Genomic DNA, 9,004 nt, shown 5'->3' with positions numbered 1-9,004 from the left:
TCAGTGAATCAAAGCACCCACACCTACCATGCATTGCCATATTTGTTTGCAATTAGTACATGTGCTTGTAATCCTGAGCACACAGGCACATGTGCAAAACATTTGGTCTAAAATACAGAGATGAGGGATTTTTCCCCCCCTTTTTTTTAAACCATCTGTAAAATTAATAGCATTAAAAGCTCTGAATGCATGCGATGAAAACCAAGATGGCGCCGCGTATGGATGCCCTGGTGCTTCAGTGCGCTACTTTTGTTTTGTTTTTGTGCATTTCTTCTGTGTCTGGGCACTCCTCTGGATACTCTTACACCAGAGAAGAGCTCCTTAACTGCAGGACTACAACGCCTGTGGATTTATTTCCAATATTTGTCGCATCTGCGGCAGATTTACTGCAGACTCTGATCAGGAAAGTGAGACGTCGAAAGAGAGGTAAGCGGGCCGGCGTACTCGTGCGTTTGAGGAGACGCGGACTGAGAACGGCCCTTCCGGGGATCTTCCTTTCCAATGTACGCTCACTCTGGAATAAGATAGACGAACTGGCCCTGATGAGAAGCATGAACAGAGACTTTGCCTGATCCCATCTGCCGGTGGATCACTGACTTCCTGACGGACAGGAAGCAGCATGTGAGGCTGGGAAAGAATGTCTCGGACTCCCGGACCATCAGCACCGGCTCCCCTCAGGGCTGTGTTCTTTCTCCTCTGCTCTTCTCCCTGTACACCAACTGCTGCACCTCCACCCACCAGTCTGTCAAGCTAATCAAGTTTGCAGATGACACCACCGTTATTGGGCTCATCTCGGACGGGGATGAGTCTGCCTACAGGAGGGAGGTTGAACGTCTGGTGTCCTGGTGCAGCCACAACAACCTGGTGCTGAATGCCCAGAAGACAGTGGAGATTATTGTGGACTTCAGGAAGCACACAGCCCCACTCCCCCCCATCATCCTGACTGACACCCCCATCACCTCTGTGGACTCATTCCGCTTCCTGGGTACCACCATCACCCAGGACCTGAAGTGGGAGCCCACCATCACCTCCGTCATCAAGAAAGCCCAGCAGAGGATGTACTTCCTGAGGCAGCTGAAGAAATTCAACCTGCCAACACGGACGATGATGCAGTTCTACACTGCAATCATCAAGTCCATCCTCACCTCCTCCATCACCGTGTGGTACGCTGGAGCCACTATCAGGGACAAACAGAGACTGCAGCGTGTTGTGCGCTCTGCTGAGAAGGTGATTGGCTGCAGACTCCCATCTCTGCAGGACCTGTACACCTCCAGGACACTGCGGCGTGCAGCTCGGATCTCAGCTGACCCTTCTCACCCTGGACACAGTCTGTTTGACCTGCTCCCCTCAGGCAGGAGGCTCCGGTCCATTCGCACCAGAACCTCTCGCCATAAGAACAGTTTCTTCCCCTCTGCTGTTGGACACATGAACAATAACCATATGACTGTCCCCGCCACTAACACAGGACCCTACGCTGTGCCACTGCATCATTTCATGTTTGGCACTGATCACCACCTGCACTCATGTATATATCTTTCTACGTAGCACTCATAATTCTTATTCTCATGTATATATCTCATGTATATCCCATGCACATATCTTTCTACATAGCACTTTTAATTCTTATTCTTACTTTTATTTTTTTTCATGTCTATTTAAGTGCTATTTATGACACTATGTTTGCACTGAAGCACCGCAGCAATTTCCTAATGTTGTAAACCTCAACATCTGGCAATAAACCCCATTCTGATTCTGATTCTGATTCTGATGAACACTGCAGCTTCATTTTTTTTACAAGCTATACTGCCCAGTGTAGGAGGATTTATACACTTAGACATAGCAGAATTTTTCCATCTCATACATCACCACCGGATGGTGCCTCATAAGAACAGAATAGTAAATTAAATAATGTGTTACAATCCCTTAAACCAAACCATTATCCTGTTTAAATGTTTCACTGTCATGTGTTTTGCAACCCAGAGGAAGGCAACTACAACTGAAAGTCCAGCTGGAACCAGTATGAACCTTGTCCGACTTTTTCCTCATTTCCATACACTTTGAAAGTAGGTTCCAGAAATCCCTACAAACCTAAGCCACACAGTTTAAATCCTATGTCATTTGTTATTCTGACTGATGATGTAGCTCTCAGACAGATTATACTTGACGTTGTCCATTGTCCTGCTGCATGACCCAAGTGAGCTTGAGTTTCAGGGCACTAACTGATGGTTGGACATTGTCCTTCAGCAGAATTCATGGTTCCATCAATTACGGCAAGTGGTCCAGGTTCTGAAGCAGCAACGCAGCCGGAGACCATCACGCAACCAGCACCACGCTTTGTGGCAAACATGAGCCGACCCTTTTTGTTCAGGAGTGGGTTTCACTTGGAATTCTCCCATGTTGTCCCGTCTCTTTCTTATTGTTGAATCATTAACTCTGACCTTAACTGGGGCATACACGTCTGCAGCTCATTAGATGCTGTTAGGGGTTCTTTTGTGACCTTCTTGATAAGTACCATGGCTCTCACTGTGGCTCACTGGAATCCCAAAGCCTTAGGAATTCATCTGTAATCCCTTACAGACTGAAAGAAGTCGTTATATTATGGAATGAGGTTTTGCTTTTTGAGATCTCGCTTCACTTTGTCAGACAGGTTTTATTTAAGTAACTTCTTGTTTCAACAGGTCTGGCAGTTATCTACCCGGGATCTTTTAAGATCTTTTAATTTATTTTGTTTATTTTCAGTTTCTCTTCTACTTGCCTGATTACCTGGCCTCCATGTTTAACAGACTTGCTTAGGATTCTGCATATATCTGTTAGATCTGGTGTGACATTCAGTCATTTTATTGAAAAGTACAAAACAAAAAGTCGAAATGTGGGCAAAAAAATGTGAAAAAAGGAAAACAAGGGGAAAAGGACAAGTGAACACATTTTGATGTGAACACGATTAACTTAGTGGGCACAATTCACTCTCAGTCTTCAGCTATCAGATACTCAGTGGGCCTGGACTGTTTATTTCCCTGTAGCTGATTAACTTATGTGACCCATACTGGTGTACAATCCATGCAATGAGGAAGTGTGCTTATGTTTTATGCTTTTTATTAAGTGCTGGACTACACTCTTAATTAAATTCATCACACTTGAGTCAGCCAAAGCTAAAAATCTGAAGCCAACACAGAATTACCAAAAACTGCAGTTCCTCTACCAGCCACATGAGGCAGGCAATAGGGTGATGGGTGTGACGGGTGGATGCTGACACAGGCAAGTATCGGTGCTTCTCCTCTGCTCAACTGGCTCAGTTGTACTAGACCCTAATCCAATCTCAAAGACAAAAGATGAGAACAGCTGAAACACTAACGTCAAGTCATAAAAAGTAGACTTTGCAACCCGGGTACAACCATCCTATCTGGGTGTAGGAACATAAAACACAAAGAGCCAAAATACAGTCTTATTCATAAGGCTCTAAAACAGCTGACCACATGTGCTAAATAAGAAGCTAGACCTCAATAAGAAACAGATGTTTTTATGTGAAGGAACAAGAAACTCAGCGTGACAAAGCCTGAAAAAGCACGAAGAAACTGGAAATATCCGAGTGCATCACACCCTAGCTCTTGATTTGACAAACGTTGCCACAACATTGCCAATCAAAATAGAGGCTGGAATTGCAACTAAACAAACTCTGAGGTCATTTAACACCAGAAAAAGAAAAAAAACAAAGGTTTATATAAGAATTTTTAGAAAACAGTGATAAATTGCCCCTCAAGTAAGCAGGAAGAGAGAAGGCTATCAGCTGTTAAGTACACCTTTCCCCATGTGTATTTCTACCACTCACAACCATCACAGCAGCTTTTGTTGTATATTAGAATAATAATCAGGAAGAAGGGGAAGCTGAAAACCACATACTCTTAGGCACTAATTGATCATGTGTGGTTTCTCTGAACCGTTGGACCGCAGGACCAGCCGTTCATTCACAATTTAACTAATGTTGAGGTTGCACTCATTTCAGCAGTGGTGTGGTGTGGAAAAACAACGTATGTGTGGGGAAACCAAGGGAGAGGTCTGCTAAATGAATAAGGCACTAAATTAGACCTCAAGTTGCTGGGACACAACAAACCACTTAGCAATGAATAATAGTAAACCACAGAATGACACAGAGACCACAAACAACTCTTTGCTTTCCTAACACGCAGGATCCAACATTCAACAGCCATGTCACCGATGACAGGGTGTATTTATCACTGTACAGTAAGCTCATATGGGCTAACTCCATGGAAAACTGTTGGCTTTTTAACATATCCCACAGGCAAGCATATGTTCCATGTTAAAACAGCACCTGCAATTAACTGTGAGACAGTACATGAATAACATAAAGAAAATTAGCCTTTTCTTGTCATTTATTCAGCATATCAGTGTATGAGTGTAATTTAGCATATGATACAATATGATGCACATATCATCCATCCATCCATCCATCCATCCATCCATCCATTCTCTTCCATTTATCCCTATCAGGGTAAGTGGGGGCCTGGAGCTACCATAGTGTGAGAGGCAGGGCATATCCTGGAGAAAATGTTAGTCTGTTGCAGGACTAAAAAAGACAGGCAACCGTTTGGTTCACACCTACGGGCAATTTAGAATTGCCAGTTGACATGCAGTTGCCCCACTAACTGCATGTCTATGGACTGTGGGAGAAGGGCAGAGTACCCAAAGTCAATTCTGATCATTCTTGTTATAAATATGAAATATTTAAAAAATATTATTTTGCTTTGAAACGATGATATAAACTGAACATCGTCCTTTTATACTTTGGGGCTCCCAAAATGTTCTGTGACAAAATGTCTCGATTTCAGCTACATTCGAGATGCTACACACAGCCCCATCTTTCTTTCTTTCAGACAGGTTTCAGCAGTTATAGCGGTCTAACGCTGCAAGAACAATGACCCTGAGGCAATAACTCTTCACCAAACACAAACAAACTGGGGGTCAGACGTTGTAATGAATGCTTTCATCACAGTGCAGTTAAGCAATTTCGAGACTGCAACTTGCATTGCAACTGAAACAGAGACCAACCACTTCTTTGGTTAAAAAGTACACAGAATGAGCTTCTACAGACGCTTTCTGAACTTTTAAGCCTCAGTGACTGTTTAATGTCCAGAACATCTGTAACAAGATTTATGTGACGTTGGCAGTGGAATGTATCATGATAAATGAGCCACTGTCATCCCAATTGTGACCTTTGATGGCCGAGACAGCCCAAAGTGCTACTACAGCAACTTATATTGTTGATGTGAACTGGATTTACTGATAATGGTTAAACGTTTCTTTTGGATGTAACAACAAGCTCCCTTTTGACGTTTTTTCCATCTGGCAGTTTGCACAAAATACCCTTCACATATATCATCAGGGCAGTGCAGTGAGAGTCCAGTCCTATTCACACACTGGGATAAACCGCAAAAATCAAGACCCTGTGAAGACAGCAGCTACATTTTTGAAATCACATTTTTGATTGGCTTGAATCTTAGTTTCATAAGATAACATAATAATTACCAAATGGCTCTTCAGTGTGAAAAGAGTAGTAAAGCATGATAGCTTTTAATATATCAGAGATAAATAAATTGAAAAAATCTCTGCTCTGCATATTACTATTTTGTTTATTTGTTGGTAATTTAGACATACTGTGAGTGATTTTTCCTCTTCCGCATGCCTATAGTATATACAGTTTCTTGATAACACCCTAATAGCCACAGGGGACACTGTGACAAAAGCAATAAATATTTATGAATTATTTATGACAGTGGTACAGTTGTGGAGTTAGCACTGTTGCCTCATAACAAAGAGGTTCTGGGTTCAAATCCACTGGTGTAAGTGTGTCAGGATACTGCATTGATCCCAGGAGAAATGATGTGATCACAGTTGTTCCAACACAGTGAGAACAGTGTCTAGTTTAAATAATACATATTTTTTACATTCTGCAATATCACAAAATACATCTAATTATAAATATCTTATATATATTTATATTACACAATATTATATTGTCCGTTTGTCATCGTTTGCCCGGTGATGGACCTTTACAGATTGTACCCAGCTCTCACCCACTGACAGCTGGGATTGTCACAGTCTGGCTGAGAAGCTGCCTGTGTGGAGTCGGAAAGAGGACCACACGAGAACAAAACTTAATCTTAACAGAAAAAGAGTCGTTTATTGAGGCTGGCAAAATAAATACAAAGGGCAAGGACGAAAACTAAACAATAACCTAAATTGGGTGGACTAACATTAAAACACGAAAAAAAAACTTGAACATGGAGATCTAGCAATGATATACAGAAAAACCTGGAAACATGACATGAAAGCAGACAACCGGACGAGGAATGAATGAAAATACACAGGCTAAATACACACAAGAGGCGATCAGGGGAAATGCACACACGGGGAAACAGCTGACAAAATGAACATAACAATGTCACAGGGGAAGAGTAAAACTAAACACACTGAGCATAGAAACACAAGACCTCTTCAAAACAAAACATTAACCATAATGAAACGCAGACATGACAACATGAAGTTGACAACATAAAGCACAGACATGAGACACATGAGGGGCGACAGAGATTAAACACAGGGGTTGAAGACACAAGGGGAATCTAATAGACAGTGAACTATAACGGCAACCTAGGCATAAAAGAAATGAACTTAGGTAACCTAAAGAATGTAAACATAACCCATAAACCTCAAAATATATTAAAACTCAAAACGCTGGGTCAAATGACCCAGGATCATGACAGGAATAGGCTCCCTCGCATTCCTGAAATGGACACGCAGTTTAAAAAATGGAAAGATTAATATATAACTGTTATTATTTAGTTATTTATGACTATTAAGGACTGACACAATGCCAACACAATTTTTATTTTGTTCTGTGTAGCAAAACATATTCAGCTTACATGTATATGCTAAATATGGACTTAAAGTCCAGACTCTCAGAGGTTGACACTTATTGTCATTTTTGTACACTGTACCCTACGTTGGGTGCTGAGTTGTTATTGGGCAACTGAATCAAAATTGTTTTAAGGACAGGAGTGGCCCTTCCTTAGTAAGCGCTTGCTTAGGCTGTGAAAACAAAACGAAACCAATGAATCAAAGAGACGACAGGAACATTACGATAGCACAAATCAACAGTTTCAGTACAATCTGGCACTGATGAGCTCTGCAACATTAAAAAGAGCATGAAATCCAGAGCAGACAACTGTGGTGGATGACTAGAGAATCATTTAAATAGCAAAGAAAAGCTTCTTTGGAACATTTAGTCAAGTTTAAGAAAAGGTAGGCGCATGATTATCCAGGTCTGCCAAAAAAAAAACATCCAAAAAAGCTAGAGCAGCTGCAGAAAAGGTCAACATGGACCAGGCTTGTAATCGTGCACATCGCAGCGTGTGCAACATCACCTGTAAAAAACATGGTGGAAAAAAAGACATAGAGATGCATGGACATGCATGGACATGCATGGACATGCATAGCTTCCAACTGCACTGTGCCACTAGTGTTTGAACATGACGGGACAAAAAGTCAAAAAATCAGCCTGATGAAGAGTGTGAAAAGCTTTACGTTCAGTTCAGATTCCACCAAATACGTCATGTCTGACCTTACAGTGAATGCTTTCATCACAGTGCAGTTAAGCAATTTGAAGGCTGCAACTTGCATTGTGACTGAAACAGACACCAAAGAGGAAGCAAAACATTTTTACCAACCACTTCTTGGTGATAAAGTACACAGAAAATGAGATGCTACAGATGCTTTCTGACCTTTCAAACCTCAGTGACACCTTAAAGCTTGAATCACCTGTAACAAGATTTATGTAGTGGTGAGGAACTCTGAAGTGTGAAGAGATTTAATTTCAGTTCTGATTCAATCAAATACCTCACTTTGTTTCTGCAGCACAAACTCAGGAGTTTTCCCACATCAACTCATTTGCCAACAAACAGACGGCTGCAGAAAACCCTGCCAGAGCTTCACAAAGTTGAACATTTATTTTATGATGTCCATGTGTTTCACACTTCAGACTGTGCTAATTTATCAAATTAAATTTGAGTCCCCCAAAATAGAGGAATCTGAGTAAAGATGGCAGTAATTCATCAGTGGTTAATGCAATATGTTACTGAACAGCTTGCCCCATCAACAAGCAGACAGTGTTTGATAAATGAACTCCACGCAGAGGCAGGAAACAGGAAGTATCGCCAATCCATCAGTTTCTCATTGCTTGAATCTTTGCTGATTCAAACTAGACATGAACCCTTGGAACTATGAAAAGCTAAAATAATCCCTGAGAATGTCTTTGATTTGGATTTTGATGGTTTTAATGACAGCATACACTCCAGCTGGAAACCACTGATTTCCATTAGCATTGGGCATTTTCATACATTCTGAACTTTCTTTCCTGTGCCTTGTGAACTCTGCTCAGATGGTTTCTCGATTTCACCACAAGGCACTTTACATATTTTGAAAAACCTGCCCATGTGGTTACACTTCTATGAAACCCTACAGAGCCATTGTTCTAAGTGGGAAAGTTTAGTCTGGTTGAGTTCTTGGCTTTTCTCCCACAGAGGCAAATCCCCATGCAGAAGCGCTGGTCCAGATGTGGCTCTGCAGCAGCTTAGCACTTGTTATTCTTTAATGTGACAAATCTTTATAGTCTTGTTGCTATGCAAGTTAAACAAGCTGCCGTAGGGAGATTCTCAGCTGACAGCAGCCTCACTGCTCTATGTGGCACTATGTACACCCGTGGAAGGAATAAATACATGCAGCCTTATTTGTATTCTTACCTTGATGGAAACCTCTACAGAGAATAAAGAACCATATTTGAGGAGTCAGGACTATTGATGAGGCGTCTGTTTTAATCACTACAGTATAGGAAGCTCTTTTAGTTGCAATATCTTGGATCTTACGTCGAGAGTTCTGGTGCAAAGCCACCAAATGTTCAAAACTTGATTTAACTCTATAGCTGTAAGATAAT

Source organism: Rhamphochromis longiceps, linkage group LG7 (genome assembly GCF_057381845.1).
Source record: "Rhamphochromis longiceps isolate RC_006_pf linkage group LG7, R_longiceps_female_GT1.1, whole genome shotgun sequence".
NCBI lineage: Eukaryota > Metazoa > Chordata > Actinopteri > Cichliformes > Cichlidae > Rhamphochromis > Rhamphochromis longiceps.
This window is presented reverse-complemented; position numbering follows the sequence as displayed.